At 39.8% G+C, this 21,174-nt stretch overlaps 1 protein-coding gene across 13 annotated transcripts in view; it reads left to right on the top strand.

Annotated features, from left to right (window-relative positions):
- The window catches only part of CADPS (calcium dependent secretion activator), a 466,363-nt gene that overhangs the window by 200,673 nt on the left and 244,516 nt on the right, over window positions 1-21,174 (top strand). The gene's annotated exons all lie outside the window — the stretch shown is intronic.

The following is a 21,174-nucleotide window of genomic DNA, read 5'->3' as shown; positions in this document are numbered from 1 at the left end:
GTACTTAAAATTAAGCATATACTGATTTGCTGTGCAGAAGTGAAAAACAGTGGGCTTGAAAGAAGCACAGATTCCTGCTGATTCTGTATTCTGTTGTATGGAAGAAATTATTTTGTGGACTGACTGAAAACCTCCTAATTATGGTAACATGTGGCTCTTTCTTTCACCTTCTTCCGAGAACATTTCAGTTGCCCCAGGTCACATTTTAAAGATATGAGAACCTCTTCTTTTCCCACAAACTTCCAAATGTCATGAAGGAATTAATAAAGAATCTATCTCATTATGTCAGGCACTGCTGGGATGAATCAGCAGTCCTAAGGTGTGTGTGTGTATGTATGTATGTATGTATGTGCCTTCAAGTCACCTGTCAACATGGGAACCCCATGAATTTCATAAACTTTTTTTAGGCTACGAATGCTCAGAGGTTGTTTTTCCAGTTCTTTCCTCTGAAATATAGCCTACAGCACCTAGTATTTATTGGCAGTCTCCCATCAAAGTACTAACCAGAACCTGATTAGCTTCCAAGATCAGACAAGATCTGGTGCCTTCATGATATTTAGGCCAGCTAGGAGTCCTAAGGACCAGAGACTTCATCACCAGTTTACAGATAAGTAAACTGTTAGAACTGCAAGCTATCTTGGATAAAGCCTCCTTTTGTCACATGGCAGCTGGAAACAACATAATTTCTCAGTCATGTGGTCAAGAGTCATGGTTCAAGAAATCATGTTATATTTTGTTATATGGGTTTGTGCATATCTGTCAAAAGGTTGAAAACCTGAAACACGGGGAATCTTGTCCCATCCACTCAGAAGACAACAGTTAAAAGTAAATGGCAATGTCCACTTTGATCCTCTTCTTTCCCCTTCCCTAAGTATCACTCTAGGAGTTACAAACATAATGCAATATTTTAAAAATCAACAAGTTAATTGTTGAACCTTTTTGTGACAGTCTTCAGTTTGGTCAGATTTACATTTTATCACTTTCTTCAGAAGCTTAACCTAGAGACAACTATATGGAAACTCACCATGTTGACATGATTTCTTTTGGAAATAATTCATCTAAATATAGATACCCACATTTGGAAATGTATTTGAAAATAAAATTGAAAAAGATTAGTGGTGAGATAGGTACTCTTCTAGTTTGTTCTTTCAGTTTGTTTTTCCTTTTCACACTATAGGTATAAGCATTCTATATGCCCCTGCTACTTAATGCATAATTCACAATCCTCCATGTTGTCATTTTCCAGGAATGTTCAGCCTTCACCAGTGTTTGTGCCATAAAAATTAGATTCCTAGCAGCTGTTCTGATTTTGTCTAAATCTACAAATCTGCTCACATATATCACAAAAAATAAAACGGATTGTTTCTAATCTAATTTTTCAGCACCAGATTTTGTAATCATTTTTCCTTCTTCCCTGATACACTTGGTGCAGGAAAGATATTTTAAGGAACAATCTTGGAGTCCTTCACTAAATCCTAATTGTCATTTAGGGTGTCAATCAATAGCACATTTGACTAAGCAGTGCTGTTCCTAATGCATCTTGATTTATAATGCTGCCACACCAAAATCTGCAAACATGTGAAATGTGTGTTCAGTATTACGCTTCCAATAATCCAAAATGTTTTTTTTAATGTGGCATATTTCAACAATTATTCATCTTGCACCAGGAAATTTCCAGTGCTTTCATGCTGAATTTTTCAGTTCTTTCAAGTAGCATTGTGCATTCTTGTGATACCTGCATCCTCATTCTGTTTTAAGCATTTGACGTCAAACAATCCGCCTTCTTGCAGATTTAACTATTTTGCACCAATTCCTGATGATACCTAGAAAACCTTGAAGGACATATGTGCTTATACTACAGAGATTAGGGATTTTGGTGTTCTGTGAACAAGTGGAGCAGGAGATAGAGGGGCAGAGTTAATTATACAAATTGCTTTTGTCATATCAAATACAGGGCTTCCAGATTTGGATGCAGATACTGAAACCCAAGAGAAATCTGATCCTTTGGATCAGTTGACTGTTTTGTACTTTTTGGCTAAAAAAGGAGCATTCCAACTAGCAGGAAGATCTGGCATGTTGCATTCCATTTGTTATAGTTTGTCAGACACCTTCCCCTGCACCAAATATACAAGAAATTAATGGTGACTTACATCACTTCATCTCCCAGTGAGATTACCAAATCTTGCAAAAATTAGATTTTGGATTACAACCCCCAAAATGCTTGTTATGCTTCCAGGGGATTCTGTACATTGTAGTTTAAAATGACTTTCCAGTGCTCTGGAAATGGCTGAGACTGAGTTGTACTTTGTGCTGGCTGTTCTTAGGGTGGTCTTTCATTAACTTTAATAATAATAATAATAATAATAATAATAATATTTATTTGTATACCGCCCTCTGGCAAACCAATCCGGGCGGTTAACAACAGTAAAATATAAAATATGACAATTAAAAACACTTTATCCCTCCCCCCCTTAAGACAATATTAAACAGTATAACATATTAAAAACACAATGTCAATGCATAAAAACAACAATTAAAAACTAAAAACCCTGATATCCCTCTGTTGATCCTCGACCATCACTAAGATGGGGCCACGGGAGGAATGAGGGAATCAGGAACCTGGGCCGAGATGGTTAATCTGGAAAGGCCTGCCGGAAGAGATCCATCTTGACCGCTTTTTTAAAGCTGTCTAATGATGTTATGTAAAATGTAAAAGGTGTTGTAATTTTCTTTCTTATATTTAATCCAGATCAATATTATATGATACTTTCAAAATAAGGCAGATAATTGGGAATGCTGATCTATTAAAGTATTTCTTTAGGTTAGAACAAATCTTTATAAGTGTAAAAGTATCAATGAAGTTGGGAAGACTGAAGCCCGGTCCATTCCTTGATGGTTTTTTCCCTACATGGGCCTTGTCTGTATAGGCCAAATAAAATGGCCCTTCCTTGTGCTTGTGCATGGAAACTGGACAATGCAGGGACAAAACCACGATTCTGGTGCAAACAGACTGGCTGATGGCCAGCCCATTCAGCACCAGAACTGAGATATACCTCTTTTTCCAAAGATTTTAAAAAGACTCCAGTTTTGGATCTGGAGCCCTTTGTCTGACACTAGGAAGATATTTGAAATATGTCCTGCTCTGCCATGCGGCACATCTGCTGCTACTGACAGTGGCTTGCTTTGAGGTCAGAACAAGGTGCCCAGCCATGTGTTCAAGGCTGAGTGCCTCATTCTGACTTCAGAGCAAAGTGACCCATAACAGCAGTGGACATGCCATGCAGTTCAACAAGACACATATAAGATCAGGTGCCCGAGCATTGGAATGGAGTGCCTTTGCAACAGAGAGGGTCAAGGTAACTCTGGGGACAAAATATTCTGGACTGCCCTGCACCTATCTATGTAGATAAAATCATGGAGGGGAGAGGGTGCATTATTTTAAATTTTAATTTCCCCCATCTGTAAATAATATTGATGTTGCCATTCTTTCTTTCTTTTTTTTTCTTTCTTTTTTTTTGGGGGGGGGGACTGTAACTCCCACATGGCTATACTGGCTGGTTGTTGCTGGGAGCTGTTGCCCAAAAAACACTTTCCAGTCATCATTGTTCTATAGACAACATACAACCTACCTATTAGTATTTACTCAGATGGAAGTTCTACCGCCATCAATAAGGCTTGCTCTCCAGTGGTGTATGTTTTGAAGCCTGGACTCAGGGTTGATCCTAAGCGCTAAATGTACTGCTTCATTGGTAGATAGTACTAGAATTGTAATAACAATTCAAAGGCCGGAATTCAGCAGCATCAGCATTCTTTCGCTTCATGTGTTGCATATGTCATCCAGATTACAACTCTTTTGACTCCTGTTTCAGTTTATTCATCAGATAAGCACTCTGTTTGCTTTAATGGCCTGTTTAATTAAGTTTTTTTAAAAAAAATCTGATGTTTATTTCCAATTTACTAGCACATCATTCAGCAGCTTTCCAGGAAAAAAATATTTTCCCCCATGTCTGATCAGAGCATCAGTTCTTGTGAAACATCTATCAGCAAGCTGCTCACATACCCTTTGACTGGGACTACTGATCACATTTTGGATTTCAGCTTTGTGTCTTATGTGATTTGAAAAGCTGCCGAATAGCTCCATATATACAGTAAAATGAAATGAAATGGGTTCTACCACTGCATAACTGCATAAGCATCTAATTACTAACTTTTTCTGTTTCTGAAAGGAAACAAGGAAAAAATAGTCTTTATTCAAGAAATCTCAGAAGGGAAAAACATTGGCATGTCAGGTTTACTCCTGGTATCTGATTCCCTCATTTTCCACATATATTTAAGGCTGCAAACAGATACAAACTTATTTAGAAGTTAAGTCTCACTGAATTCAGTGAGACATATTTTTCACTTTACATGTGCATGATTGCACCATAAATTCTGTAATGATTCTCACAATATTTGAATTTAGACAGGACAGTGAATACCCTTGAGAAGCAGTTTTGTATTCAGTTGTTCTGCTCCAGATGTTTCGCCTAAGATTTCTGGAGAGGATGAGTCAGCAAGCCCTTCTCCAAATATTCAGAAGCTACTTATTATCTTACAGTCATGCAGAAAAAAGGGAGGGACTAGACAATTATATCCCTTGTTTTAAATCATAGCATCATAGAATTTTAGATTTTGAAGAGACCACAGGGACCATCCAGTCCAACCCTCTGCCATGCAAGAAATCACAATCAAAACATACCCAACAGATGGCCATCCAGCCTCTGCTTAAAGACTTCCAAGGAAGGAGACTCCACTACATTCTGAGGGAGTGTGTTCCACTGTGAACAGCCCTTACTGTCAGGAAGTTCCTCCTAATGTTGAGGTTGAATCTCTTTTCCTGTAACTTGCATCCAGTGCTCCGGGACCTAGTCTCTGGAGCAGCAAAAAACAAGCTTGTTCTATCCTCAATGTGACATCCCTTCAAATACTTAAAGAGACCCCTTCATCATCAGAAGTGACCAAATAGAGAATCTAAGGAACTTCTTTAAGAAAGCCTATATAAACCACTAATAGCTTCAGCATAATAACTGTTCACTTGCCATCTACCATTTACTTGTGCCATTGTTTTACCAAGTTACACATCCTCATAGAACACAATAATCATTTATATGCAGGAAAAACTCTATTTAATATGCTGCAGAACAACTGATTGCAGATATGGACAAACTGTTATTCAGGGATTCTTCCTACAGAGAAACCATTGACAGCTTGAAATTAGTTTGAAACTTTCCCCAATACTAGCTGGTTATTTTATCCACTGATCCTTTATGGTCAGTTTAATGTAGGCTGAAAGTTTTCTTAATGTAGTGTACTGTATGTCACTTACAGAGACCAGTTTATTTATCAGAAAATTATCATGTTTGGTTTATTAACAGTTTATTGAGACAATAATTACAATATGTACTGTATATACTCATGTATAAGTCTAGACATTTTAGTAAAAAAATTAACTCCAAAAAGCTGGGTCGACTTATCCACGGGTCAGTGTAAATATTGTGTTTTAATTCTTCCACTTCTCTATGTAGAATGGCAAAAGGTAAAAACTTACTCCATCCTGGAAGCACCCAAAAGAAGCATAAGCCCCTTCTGCTCTTTCTGCCATGATGCCACTTCTGGCCTTTTTGAATGCTTGGGCAGAAAAATGACAGTGGCACCTCTTTTGTATTTTCCCTCAAAGGGGTGCTAAGAGGAATCGGGCTGAGAAGGATCTGAATAAGACATTTCTGTATGAAGACAGTAAACTTTGTCCTTTATGTTGTTTGCTACATGCCCCTAAGTTTTATCTTTGACTTATCCATGAGTCATATGAAAATTCATAATTTTGCCCCCCAAAACTTTCCCCTCGACTTATATATGAGGTGAACTTATAGTTGGGTATATATGGTAATTCACTTTTTAATTTTTTTTCTTAGCAATAAAACAAAAGTAGTTCTCCATAGACATAAAATACTTATTCTCATAAAAAGAACTGAGGAAGGAACACAAGACCAGGAATTACAATAATTTGATACCATACATAGCCTTAAATAAAATTCTTTCTGTTACATATTAAAGACATAGCTGTGTGAGTCTGAAAAATCAATATGCAAAGGGATCTTGTAGCACCTTTGAAACTAACTGAAAGCAAAAAGTTGTTAGCATGACCTTTTGTAGACTTGAGCTATGTGGCTAAGATGGTGTTCCCTGGGAGGTCGTGGGTGGATTGTATTTTCTGCAAGTAGTGTACATCACATAGTGTACTTCACAAAATCACTTGCGCATCCTCCAATGTGGTTTATGAAGCAATGCCCTTCAGCAGTACATTGGGCAAACAAGCTGGTCCCTGTGCCAGAGGATAAATGGACATGAATCAGATATTAGGAATGGGACTATACTGCAGCTGGTTGCAGAACACTTCAGTCTTCCTGGGCCTTCCATTTTGGATCACAGAACAGATGATCTACAAATGAAGTTTGGAAAGAGAAGCAGCATAATTGGAATATATGCACAAACTGCAATCCATCAACAATGGGTTGAAGAAAGAAAATGATTTCCTGGCACACTACACACATTCTGGCTAACCCACCCACCCAGCCTCATGGAGACTCTCTTGACCAATTCATCACATCTTTTTAGTTCCCACACCGCATCCCAATACTCATTCATATGGTTATATGCTAACCTTGGCTTTAGGCAACACCTTTCTCCTCCTTTGTCCCCAGTGTACATTGTTGAAACCAAACTTGTCACCTCATCTTCACATCCACAAAGTTTTGCATTCTTATGAACATTGTCACATCCATACTGCTATATAGGTCTGTCCCTGGACTGTCCACTCTACCCCATGCATCTGAGGAAGTAGGCTCAAGTCTAGGAAAATTATGCTACCAACCTCTCTCTTTCTGTTTGTCTCAAAGGTGTTAAAAGATCCCTTTGCTTCCTATTACATAGTTTTTAGAAATAAGTTTGATGGAGTAAATATGCAAATACCTTGTCTTAAACATTTTACTCATCTACTGTATGTAAAGGAAAATCCTTATATGAACCATTTCCCCCTTTTATTTTAAGTGGAAACAAGGCCTTGTGGGGGAAGTGGAGGTGAAGAGGCTGCATATTTCTGAGAGGTTTTCTGGGTTTTTGTATGGCACCTTCCAGAATCCAAAAGCTGACCAGGCCACTGAGAAATTCATTCCAAAGAAATCACGTCTCCAGCCTTTGATATAATGCTAGAACTCATGCACTCATAAAGTAATCAGATTAAGGCAGGTTTCTTTACTTTGTGTATCTAAAAAGAGTTACTTTCAGGGGATGAAGAAGAAGAATTGCACAAGTAAATTCTAACTGCTATTTAAATCAAATCATCATTGGCATTCTGTTCTTGTTCCTCTGTCCCCTCCAGTCATAGTAAAGGAGTTAAGTCTGAATTCTGAATTGTAGAGAAGCAAGAACACAATGCTAAATCACATGTATTTTATTTATTTTTTGGAACATCTAGTAAATTTTAAATTATCAGTGTTGCTGTAATAGCCTGTATGAAACATTCCTGCAGCAAAAGCCGATCATCAAGATATTCACAAGAGACTACCGTTAGTTTAGGAGTGTGATAGCTGTAGCTGGCGGTGGGTGATAGACCATCTAAAGCCCACTAGTGTCCTCTAGCGGTTGAAAAACAGCATGACCTTCAATGGGGATTCCAGTCAAAGCACAGTCTTCCTGTTGCGTGTGGCTTTTGTGGCCACTAACCGTTCAATGAACAGTAACACTGGAAATGAGTTATATACCATGACAGTTCCATTTCTTCACTTCAAAGGTCACTGTTCTTTTAACTGCTCTAGACATTCCTTCAAGATAAGGCATGCAACTAATAGCTATGGGAGCAAGGAAGCAGACAAGAGATAAAGTTAACACAGGAAAGCACAGAACATGCTTAAAGGAGGCATTGAGTCCAAATCGTGTCATGCATTAGGTTCACTCCCATCCTTCCCTGTTGGATATACCTGTGAGGTGAGAATAATTATTTTTAAAGTTTTTATCATACGCTCCAGAAAGGCCATTCAGGTTTGGTGGTGTCCCCACCACCACCACCACTTCTCCCTATGTCTCTCTTTCTTATTAAATCCCTTTACAACATTTCTGCATCACAATTCTGTTTGGAATCTGGTTATATAAAATTACTTTCACACAAATTATTTACTGGGGAAATTGTGGCTGAACTCTCTTTGGAAGTTTGTGTATTTTTTAGAGAATCCACCTAAATATGAGGAATAACTCTCTCATTTTTTTCACTGTAAAAGCTGTTCCACAATGGAATAGATTGCCTCAGAGGGTTATACACTCTCCATCCTTGGAGGTCTTTAGACAGAGGTTGAGTGCCTCTCTTTCAGGAGTGCTTTAGTTGTGTATACCTGCAAAGTGGGGGGTTGGGTTAGATGGCCTTTGTGGTCTCTGTCAGCTGTATGATTCTGTCAATATGTCGTGGCACATAATGCATGTTGTGAATGTTTATGCCACTGACATTAGTTGTGCCATCCCCACTTTGGCGGGCTTTGGAAGAGAATCATCCTCTTGCAATCTTTTCTCCAGTGTGAAGAAAGCACAGGGGTATAGAGGATGGAGGCAGGATCCAGAAGCTTAGATATCTGTTGCACAAGTGACTTCCAGGGGCTGCAACAGTGTTGGTTTCTATGGCAGTCCAACAATGAATTTACTCATTTTTTTTAAACAAAAGGAGCTGTTCACAGTGCTGAACCTATTTTTGGATAGGGTTCCAGACTAAAGCCCAGAATGGATTTAAAGTCCCACTGACAGGGATACCACCAGTTGCTACTTGACTTTTATATATAAGGTATGTTGTGGTTTTTTTAAAACGATATCCAACAAAGGAGAGGTGTCTGTATTCCTTTTTCTCCATGTTGTCAACCTTAAAAGCCAGGACTGTTCACCATCCTGTTATACTCCATATTATAAGTCAGATGTTGGATGTCAGATGTGTTGGAACAAAGACAAACATGCTGCACAGTTAGTGCCATACCTCAGTAGTACAGCATACATTTTTAAACAAAAAGCTTAAAGGTTGGAAAAGTTTGTGGGGGGGACAGCACAACTCCAAGTATCCCCAGCCCACATGGCCAGTAGGAAATATTTTTTCTAAGATTAGAAAAGGTCCCAGGTTCAGCTATGGTATCTCTGAGTAAGACTCAGGAAATCTCCTGTTTGGAACTCTGTTTCCATTGTTATACCCAATCTGGAGATAAAATAATAAGGTATGACTATATTCTAAGTTTACCGAAGCCAACCCTTGCCCATATTGCAACAGCCAGAGAGAGAAAAAAGATAAAGTACTTATCCTTTGTTTTAGTGGAATGTACTTTACATAGTTTACTGAAGAGCTTAGAAGTAGCATGTAATAATTGGGCCATTTTAAGAAAGACTGGAACACATTGATTGAATTTAGGCTTTCAAAAAAAGTAGTAGTATGTAACAACATGGCTTCCCACACTTTGGAGAGAACTAGGGCAACAATATTATTCTTTCATATATGGTAACTGATAAGAAATTTTCTGTGTTTATGTTTGTATGTGTGTGGAAGAGAAATAAATAAGGTTCGCTCATTACCTCCCAAAATGTTACTGGGGTTCTTTTGGAGAGATTTTTGAGCATTTCAATCTGCTTTTAAATTTTCACTTTGCTTTTAATTAAAAAATAGTGTATTAGGAATTTGCAAGTAATCCACAATGGATAATACTAATGTGTTATGTTTTAAAAAATTACAGGCAATAAGAATGAAGAACTCTTCGAAAACAATGTCCTAAGCTTTGGCTTTCTATTACATTCAAATCACACAAATTATATCGCTGACAAAAATCCTAGCTTGCTCTGTTCTGAGTTCAGCAGTCAGAGAGTGCTTACTGTGCTTGTCCCTTCTTTGTTTTAGCAGAGTGTAAGTCCCATCTAGATTCAATCCTATGTTTTATTTATTTTGTTTATGTTCTACCTTTCAGCATTAATATCTCCAGAGAGGCTTAGCATATAAAAGAATAATAAGACAAAATAAAACAATATGAGGCTAAAAACAGCAGATAAAATTGCAACATTAAAGCAGTTTTTTAAAAAAAAATCCTGGTAGGAGTCAGCAGATTTAAACACATGCATGTGCAGAGGTAGCATAAAGGCAGCTAGACACAAGTTCTATGCTTGCATCTGCTAGTATGGATACTTTCAAAAGCTGCCACCTGCTGCTTCAAAAATATCAATGTAGATGGAGCTGGGGGGGAGGAGGATGTCATTTCCCCTCCCTATCCTGTCCCCAGCAGGCCTTTTCCATGCAAAAGACAAACAGAAAGAAAGATAGACACTATAAGTGATGTAACATATATAACTTTCCAAAAATAACTTAATATATATAACTTTCCAAATTTTGTCTTGTAGATACCTAGTATAAAGCTATGTTTGGATTTACACTAGGGTGGGTAAATTTTGAAGGCTAGCAGGCTGCATTTCCGGGGCCAGAATTCAGAAAAAGTATGCAACCCCTGGATAGACAAGGATCAAGTTACCGACAAAACTCAACAATTATAAGCTTTCTTTTATCCTAAATAAATCACTCCTATATTTGTGTATTTAGGAATTCTGCCCTGATCTCATGCACAATTTAATACTAATCATCTGTAAAGGACATTATGCCCTCCTTTTTCCAATGCAAATGTGTATCCATGCTCCTTGAAAAGCAAAAATAAAATCTATTACAGGGACTTATAAAGATACCTTTTTAAAACAAAACATCAAAAACTCAGACAGAAAATTATTCACATATGCACTATGCTATAATGTACTTGTCTAAACCCACTCTGCTGAAATTGGATATGACATTGTTTTCATGGGGATTTACATCAAGAGGCTACTGTCAGAACAGAATATGGAGAACCATCACAGGTCCCAGTTGGCAAGTGGGTCAGGCAAGGCTGCATACTTTCACCTTATTTGTTCAACTTATGTGGAGAAAATATTATATGAAGAGCAAGCTTGGACAAAGAAGGAGGAGAAATGAAAATAGGAGGAAGGAATATCAACAATCTAAGCCTGCATCCACACGGCAAAAATAATCCAGTTTGACACCACTGTAGCTGCCTTGGGTCCATGCTATTTATAAGGAAGTGTAGTTTGTTGTGGCACCAGAGCTCCACTTCCCAGAATTCCATAGCATTGAACCATGGCAGTTAAATTGATGTCATACTGGATTATTTCTGCAGTGCAGTTGGAGCCTAAGATATGCAGGTGGCACCATACTACTACCAGAAAACAGCATGAACTTCTATTAAGGAAGATCAAGGAAGAACGTGTAAAGGCAGGTGGACTGCTGAACATAAAGAAAACAAAAATAATGATCATGAAGGATCTACACAAATTCAACCTATACAATGAGGAAATCAAAATAGTAAAAGAGTTATTGGACCTTGAATCAAATATTGATCAAACGGGGAGAGCAGTTAAGAAGTTAGAAGACTGGGGGGGGGGGGTATCACACAGGGGAAAGGACATCCTTTTCATGTGGAGATTATCATATGATGTTGCACTTATCCCATCATAAGGAAGTTTCTGTTATTGAAAAATGATGGCCTGTTACAGACGGGCCTTTTAGTACGGACTCAGTCCGTATTAGGGTTAAAAGGGGCATCACTTCCGGACTCCCCTAACCCTAGTACGGACTGAGTCCGTACAAAATGGCGGCTCCCCTTCCACATGGGGGCCACCATGACGACGTCACGACTGCGCCGCCTCTATATGGGGCGGCACAGATGTGACGTTGTCACTCCGCGCCAGGGCGCTTAATGCACCCTTTGCACGGAGCAGGAAGGAGCTCTGTTTCGGAGCTCCTTCCTGGTTTGCGGCGCTGCTTTGCGTCGCTGGGTGCAGCCTTCACATGGCTGTGCCCAGCAACGCAAGGGAGAAAGGGGCCAAGCGGCCCCTTTCTCCTCCTCCCCACCGCCGTGGGGTGTCCTTGGGGCTTGAAGCCCCAAGGACACCCCTTTCCAGGCTGCAGGGAAGCGGCCTTTTGCCGCTTCCCTGCAGCCTGGAAAGCGGCAGATCGGGGCCTCAGAGGCTGCCGGTCTGGCAGCTGAGGCCCCAATACACCGGGGAAAGGCGCGCCTACAGGCCGCCCCAAAGGGGTGGTCTATAACGCGCCGATGAGTCAATTCCAGTTCATTGACAAGATAATGACCAGGTAAGCGCGGCATTTGTGATACTCTTTTGCTTGATCATGAGATAAGGACGGGAACAGGACGTGAGTGGTCCCTCCTTTGTCTCCCCCCCCATCTGAGAATCTTCTAGGAATGGGGGACAACTACTAGTATGGACACTTTCTAAAGAACTAAAGAACAAAGGTATACATCTAAGCACAAAAGTTAGAATCACACAATCCATTGTATTCCCTATTACCATGCATGGATGTAAGAGATGGACAATTAAGAAAGTGGTTAAGAAGAAAATCAGTTCATTTGAGATGAGGTGCTGGAGGAAAGTGCTGTGGACAGGTAAAAACAAATGAGTCCTAGAAACGATCAAGCCTGAAATCTCCCTAGAAGCCAAGATAGTCAAACTGAGACTGTTTTACTTTGGCCACATTATGAGAAGGCACAGCACATTGGAAAAGACAATAATGCTAGGAAAGGTGGAAGGAAGTAAAAAGAGAGGAAGACCACATGCTAGATGCTATTAAGGAGCTCAAAGTTCTGAACATATAGCAACTAAGCAGATCAGTGGATGACAGGGGGTATTGGAGATGTCTCATCCACAGGGTCACCAAGAGGGTCACCAAGAGTCAAACATCACACTTGTTGCCCTTCCTCCCTTCTCTTCTGTCTCACCCCTCTCTGCCTCTGATTCACAGATTAGATGATACTTGGAAAAGCTTTTTACAATTATTCTGTGCAGTTCTTTTTAGAAAATTATGAATAAAGAGCAGTTCAAGTGTTTAGCAAAAAGGAAACTTGAAATAAATTCAGTTGTCATTTATCTATGGATGATTTTGCCTTTAAAAAAGCAAACCAAGAACTTTATGTGTGGAAGTAATTTGCTATGCAATTATTGTTTGAAGCTAACTTTTATTACTGCTAACAAAAAAAACCTTTCACATGGAAGCTGTGTGCTTAGCATGACTGCAAATAATATTTCACTGGCCTAAATTATGTCCTTATGCTGAACATCACTATGGCAACTAGTGACATCATCCTAAAATCCAGCTTGCCCTAAATCCCATTGCTAAATTGTCATTACAGTAATGAAGTGAATATTTCTCAGTTTCATTAAGTATGAATTTATAAGCACCACATTGTTGTCAAAGGTTTGCTTGTATGTTTACTCTCATTTGCCTTATTCCCTTTGTGACTAATGCTCTTCTCATAAAGAAAACCTAATGGAAATTAATGTTTGCATTTGGTTCGTAACATTTGTTAGTAACATATGGTCTGGGAATGCTTGAGCAAATAAGAGGCTTTTAATAGTAAGCAGAGATAGGTGTTGTATAAAGCAGATGCTGACAAAATGCACAATTCAAGGTTGTAGATTAGTTCCCCCACCCCTTAGCACTTCTTACACCTCTCTTACATTAAGTCTGTTCCACAATCCTTGCTTTCATTTCGTTCAGTGAAAATGGATCTTAGGAAAGGAAGACAGTGGATACAAAAGGGAAAAAAGATCATTACATTCAAAGTAGAAAATAAGCTCCATGACACTAAAATGCAAGCAAAAAACCCACATAAAACCAGAATGCTCCTATTCCCTGATAAATAATGTTAATTGCTAGAAAATTACTATTTATTTGCTGCTAATAAATGTATAATGTCACTTAGATTTGGCAAGTTTGGATACTGTTAAAACTGTCAAAATAGGAGGCTTTGTATTCTGAATATTACTAAGCAATGAAGTTAATTTATGCCAGGTATTTCTGGCAGCTGGAGGCACCGACATGAAAGATTAAGTCTTGCAGTGCTCAGTCATAAAATGACATTTAGTGGCAGCTGGAAGGAGGTTGATCAGAGAGCAAAATCTATGTGGAAGCAGACAATTTAATTCATTTCCCTTGCTCAATAGTAAGTTACATAGAACAAAAATGCACAGTCACAGTGAGGTGGATTCAGAATGCAGGGGAACATAAACATATTTTATTTCTGTATAAGAGAAGGGGTAAATATTCTTCCCAGTAGTTTTCCACTATCAAAATGGTGTTTGCGGATTTTCAAGAATATACTGTTTGCATCTCAAATTTTCCATTTGTGTGAACTGAAGATAGTTCCATAAAAGTTAATCTCCATATCTGAAAGAAAAATGTTCAGGTTGCAGGCATGCAATGAAGAAAGTAGTGCTAAAATTGCTCCCAGTAAATTCAGCAAAGGAATTCATCAATAAAATTTTGTCACTAATGGAATTTGAAACTGTAGATTCCAGTCATTGACTGTAGATTCCAGTCACTGAAGACGAATTAAAATAATATTTTGTTGCCTCTTTATGCTATTATTTTTAAATCAAATCAGCATCAACCTATGGTCACCCTATTAAAGACAGACCAATAAGTGATCCTGTTATAACAGCCCTGCTCAGGTCTTGCAAACTCAGCACCAGAGGTTCCTTTATTGAATCAATCCATTTGTAATGCTGTCTTTCCCCTTTCCTACTGCCTTTATTTTGCCCCCAAATTACTGTCTTTTGCAATAAGCCATATTTTTTTCTCATATGTGTCCAAAGTATGAAAACCTCATCTTGGTCATTTTTGCTTCTCATGACATTTTCTTTAGAAGCCATGGATCTGTTTTTTGGGTAGCCCATGGTATTGATAAAGCAATGCTCCAGTGGTTTGTTCAACCAGTTTTGCCTCCTTTTTCATTTGAATCTAATCCATATGCATTGTTAAGAATATAATTTTGGTTAATAAAATGCACCCTCATCTGACACCTCCAGCTGGAAACTATTTTATTTCTCCATATTCCAACCTAACAGTGCTGTCTTGTCCAGAGTATGGCATCCCTTCAAATATTTAAATATGGCTATCATATGGCTATCAAGAGGTGACTCTTAACCTTCTCTTTCCCAAGCTAAACATACTTAGCTCCTCACAGGGCATGGTTTCCAGTTGTAAAGTTCAAATCTCCTGACATCACGTTATCAAACCTGTTCAGGATTGTTTACAAGAGCTTAGTTTTGCAGCCATCAGAAATAACTAAAGTCTATCTGAACACTTCACACATGCATTCTAGTTCCTTGTGAAGGTAAGATCCCTAATCAATACAATCTATTTAAAGGGGGTTGCTATACAGGATGTCTTCTGAAAATGCTATCAGTGGTGGGATTCATCTAGCATTCTAGCCCATGGAGGTAGCTTGTTCACCATAAAGATGGAATCCTATACAAATTTACTTCCATGCTATTTATATTAAACACAATAACACTTAACGTGCTCTGGGCTATATGACAGAGTATTTCCTTGGTGATCATTAAATTTCTGCCTGCACTGTGTAGCCAGCAACTAGATAAAAATATTCTGAGGTTATTTGTCACTAAGCTCCTAAACTATTATTTATGGCTTACATTTGTATCCCCATAGTTTCATTAAAACTGCTGAAAGCAGCAAACAATAAAAAAAATCAATATTAAAAACATCAGAGAGAGAGAGAGAGAGAAGCAGTAGGAAAAGTTCCTGTATAAATAAAAGGTTTTATCACACTGTTAGAAAATAATCAACGAGGGTTAGCTTAGAAAAGAAGCCTAAGTTTCCATCAAAGACACAACAGCTTTTGGTGGGATAGACAGTAAGACAGCCTTGAAAGTAAGAGCAGCTGGGGAGTTTGGCCTTGAACATTTTCAATAGTAGTGAATACTACTGAGGGTGCAATAGAACTAATATACATATAAAGTCGAAGGCTTTCATGGCCGGCATCCATAGTTTTTGATGGGTTTTTCGGGCTATGTGGCCATGTTCCAGAAAAGTTTCTTCCTGACGTTTTGCCAGCATCTGTGGCTGGCATCTTCAGCGAATGCTTTGCCTGGAAAAATTGGGTGTATATATACTGTGTGTGCCTGGGAATGCAGGAGTGATTTGCATGTGTATTGTTCTGTGTTGATGACTGGCCTCAGGCTGGGAGGCTAATGCAAAGGAGCATTAATGTCTGCTAATTGGTGATCATTATCTGCTGGGAAAGCCCCTGGTTAGCATGGTCCAGAATTTTGGTGTTTTCAAACAGTATTTTATGCCCAGGATGGTTTGTGGCATGTTCTGCTACTGCTGATTTTTCTGGCTGGTCCAGTCTGCAGTGTCTCTCGTGTTCCTTGATTCTTCTTTGCACACTGCATTTGGTGGTCCCTATGTAGACTTGTCCTGCAGCTGTGAGAGGGTCTCTCTGGTCCTTGGCTAAGTGAAGCATTTGCTGGATTTTCTTCGTCAGTTTGGAAACCATTTGAAGGTTGTGCTTCCTCGCCACCTATGGTTTTACAACCACTACCATGTCAGGATGCACAGGGAAGCTACTGAAATCCACAAACACCTGGACAATTTCAACAGAAAAGAGGAAACCCTTAAAGTGAACAAAATTTGGCTACCAGTCCTGAGCAGAATAAGGACTCAGCAAATGCAAATGGGAAACCATTCAGAGTCAGGGGCTTTCCCAGCAGATAATGATCACCAATTAGCAGACATTAATCCTCATTTGCATTAGCCTCCCAGCCTGAGGCCGGCCATCAGCACAGAACAATACACATGCAAATCACTCCTGCATTCCCAGGCTCACACAGTATATATACACCCAATTTTTCCAGGCAAAGCATTCTCTGAAGATGCCAGCCACAGATGCTGGCGAAACATCAGGAAGAAACTTTTCTGGAACATGGCCACATAGCCCAAAAAACCCACAAAAAACTAATATACATATACTTCCCTGCCCAGTTGCCAATGGACATCATCTGGTGAAACAAGGAAAGTAAGTTCACTCTCATAACCCTTTCTTAAAATCAGATTGAAAAGTATCTAGCTAGTCTATAATCCAGAAAAATATTAAATTTAGCTGCCGCTATGCCCTAGAACATTTTCTCCAAGAATGGAATACAGGTATACTTCAGTTAACAATGGCCTGACATAGACAGGCCAAACAAGGTAGCTTCCAAGATAGCTTCGAGTGGGGCGTTTATATGGTGCATGCCCCTGAAGTGACTGGAAGCCACTCTGAGACTGGCTACGGTGTCCTGAAGCCACCAGAAAAAGAAGCAGCAAAAAGCCGTTCCTGCTGGCAGCCAACTTGGGACTCCAGCGGTGGCCCACTTCAGGAGTGAGCCATCCAGTCACTGTCTTCCCAGATCAACTGGGGTTGGAGTGGCCTCTGGCCTCTCCTTTTGGCCCATCTTCTTCCCCCCAAAGACTTTGACAAATGTGGTCCTTTCTGCAGATATTTTTTATACTTCCCAGACCCTCCTTGTCTTCTGTCTAGCACAGGGATGGACAAAGTGTGCTGAAAGCAGTGCATTTGTACGAAGTACATTTTTCTGTGTAATGATGTGTAAAACCAAAAGTTTTTCAGCAAATGAAGTTTTTGCTTTAAAAAAGTGAAAATCAACTGGGGAAAAACATTTCTAACATGTTTTCTCTGTATGTCACTGAGAATGAGAAAATATAACACATAGCCATACAACTGGGGGTTTTTTAATCGTGATGATTTTAGAATGTTGTGTGACAGATGGCTAGACTCAAAAGAAGTCACAGGCCTGTATCTACAAGACCAGTGGCATCCCAGCCTGGGGTGTCATCTGGTGTGGGGACAGGGCTTTCGGGGTGTTCCACGGGGCCTCACCCTCTTCCCCGCTGCCCAGTTCTGCTTTACTCACAAGTAAAACAGCACTGAGCAGAGAGATGAGGTTCATTGGGCCTGAACAGGGAGGTGGGGGTGCTTCACTCGATACCCCTCTTCTGGGTGTGTCTGTACAGTACAGTCTGCATTCTCTTACACACCCCTAATGATGCCACTGACAAGACATAAGCAGAGCAGTGGAAGACAGGGAAACTTGGAGAGGTCTCATCCACAGGGGTCACCTTGAACTGAGAGTTGAAGTTACCAACAAATGTCACCTTAGGTCCTGTACTGGGACAAAAATAAATAAGTAATATAAATAAATAATATAAATAATAATATAAATAACAATAATAATTCAGGTTTATACTCCAACTACAGAGGCAGAAGACTGTGCTGGAGTCCAGGAGGAAATTACTCACACATTAAAACAGGACTTCTTGTTTTAGGAGTTGGAAGGCAAAACTAGGAAACAAAGCAGAACCAAAGATTATAGGAAAATATGGCCTAGGATCAAGCAATGAAGCTGGAGAGTGATTGACTGAATTTTGTGCGACAAACAGTTTATTCATTGCAAACACATTCTTCAAGCAAACAAAGAGGTGACTGTATACATGGACATCAAATGAGGGCTAATGCAGAAATCAAATAGATTGAATAATTGGAAGTAGTAGGAGAAGCTCCATTATCTCCACAAAAACAAGAGCAGAAGTAGATTGTGGCACAGACCATGAATCCAAATGAGAGTGAAGCTAAAGAAGAACAATAAATCAAACATCATGGCAAAATACAACCTAAAGAACATCCCCATAGAATTTTTAAAAAATGTAAAGAAAATAGATTTGCACTATGAAACCTAACTGTCCAGGAGTCAAAAGAACTCTGGACTGAAAGCAAAGACATTATCAGAGAGGATTACAAAAATACACTATCTGGAGCCAACCAAAACAAAGGAGAAGCCTCAAAAGATGACAGATGAAACTCTTCAAATAGTTAAGGATAGTTGAGAAGCAAAAGTAAAACAGGACAGAAATAGACTCACAACTTTGAATGCAACTGTTCAACAACTTGTGCACAGTGTCAGAGAGAACTATTATATCATCAGTGCAGAGGAATAGAAGATGACAACAAAAAAGAAGAACAAGAAACCTCTTCCAGAAGATTGAGAAATCAAAGGAAATTTTAAACCAAGAGTGGAGGTGCCCTACTACCAGCAGGGAAACACGTTACATGGCCAAGTAGAAATAAAAAGATAATGGAAACCAATAGATGGAAGAACTATATAACAAATATGAAAGGAGACAGATCCATTCAAGTAATAACCATTGGAATATGAATCTACTATTTTAGAAAGTGAAGTGAAGCTGCACTCAGAGCACTTGGAAGAAATACATCACCAGGAACTTAGGCGGGATACAGACGGGCAAAAAGGGGTGTGTTCATGACGTCATGAAGGTATAGCCTTCAGACGGCCCTTACCTGAATGCCGCCATGAACACGCCGCCCGCACGCCCCAAGTGGGAAGAAGCGGCATTAAAAAGGTGCTGCTTTTCCCCGCTTTTTTTCTATATAGTGTGCAGCTGTGCATCTCCGTCTGTAAGCTGCTGCACCGGTACGCCAGAATTACTACGCCGCTAATTTAAGTTATCCATTTAAAAGCTCCGTGTCTGCTGCGTTGCATAATGAGTCGGGGTCCTGGAATATGCGCAGTTTGCAGTCAGGCTTTAATTGCAGCGTCAGCTGCCATGCAGGTGTGGAAGCTGCAGCACAGCTGCAGCGCATTTTAAGACTCCTAACCCTAACCCTAACCCTAGAGCTGCATGTACGCATGCGCTGCTAGAATCGTGGAAAGTTTGGAATTTAAAGTGCACCCCTACACACATTCTTGCGCCATTTTCACCTAACAATAAAAAAACGCTAAAACTTTAAATATTTACATATGTACAAGGGAGGTGATGGGGGATGGCAGGGGGACAGCGGTGGCGGCAGCGACAGCTGTGTCTGTGCATTGCAGATTCAGCAAGAGCGCGGGGACCAAAGGAGAGGAGGCATCCATGATGCTGGTGACATTGGCAATGTGCAAGCGGACAAGGATGCCAACACCAGCTGATCATCAGCTGGCAGGAGACCACCTTTGTTCTTGGGCAGGGCGGGGGAAAAAGTTTAAAGGGGCTTTGGTGCTTTAAATGTGCACATATGCTTTCTGCCGCCGGTGCTGAGCGCCGCAGCTGCGCAGCAGCGCATCCGCCAGCTGGCAAAAGAAAAAAAAGCCCCGTTTTTGGCTGCCCGTGAGGAAGCTGCCTCTCTCTTTGCGGCGTCCTCCGAGGCGGCGGTATGGAAACTGCGGGTCAGAAACGGCCCCAGGTGAGGCGTCTTCACTGCCCCCCATGTGAAAGCCCCATACACCTGAGCCACGCCCCCGGGGCGAGCGGTCTGGAGGCTCCGTATTCAGCAGCATACACCTCCAAGACGTCTTCCCCTGCCCGTCTGTATCCCGCCTTAGTTTTAAGTAAAGCCTTTCAGCAAATATGGAAAAACAAAGAATGACCCACGGATTTGAAACATTCAATATCCATTCAAGTCCCCAAGAAAGGAAATACCAGGAATTGCAGTAATCACAGGACCATTGCATTAATTTCCTGTGCAAGTAAACTGATGTTCAAAATTCTAGAAGAATTTATGAGGCAAGAAATGCTGGATTTTCAAGCTGTGTTCAGGAAGGAAACACACCAGGGATCATACTGTAAACATACATTGGATATTGGAGCACACCAAAAATTTTCAGAAGAAAATCAGCATGTGCTTTATAGATTATAGCAGAGATCATGAAAAGCTATGGGCCATTCTTATAGAAATTAGTGTGACAAAACATTTGATTGCCATCAGGAAAGGATACAGCGAAAATTGTATGGTTTCCAATTGGCAAGGAGATCAAGCAAAACTGCATTTTATCACACTATCTGTTTAACTTGTATGCTGAATGTTTTGGACGTAAAGCAGGATTAGACTTGGAGGAAGGAGAGGTGAAAATTGGAGGAAGGAACATCAGCAACTTAAGATCTTCAGATGACACCATATTACTAACAAAAAATTGCAAAGACTTGGAACAGTTACTGAAAATCAAGAAAAATACTGCAAAATCAGGTTTACAGCTGAACATTAAAAAAAGAAAAATAATGACCACAGATAATGTACATAACTTTAAAGTAGATGATTAAGACACTGAAATTGTTCAAGATTTTCTATACTCTGGCTCAGTCACTAATCAAAATGGAGAGTGTAGTCAAGATATCAGAAAAAGACTAGGACGTGGAAGGGCAGTATAACA

Source organism: Sceloporus undulatus, chromosome 2 (genome assembly GCF_019175285.1).
Source record: "Sceloporus undulatus isolate JIND9_A2432 ecotype Alabama chromosome 2, SceUnd_v1.1, whole genome shotgun sequence".
In the NCBI taxonomy this organism is placed as follows: Eukaryota; Metazoa; Chordata; class Lepidosauria; order Squamata; family Phrynosomatidae; genus Sceloporus; species Sceloporus undulatus.
The sequence above is the reverse complement of the archived record's forward strand: the minus strand, read 5'-3'. Positions and strand labels throughout refer to the sequence as shown.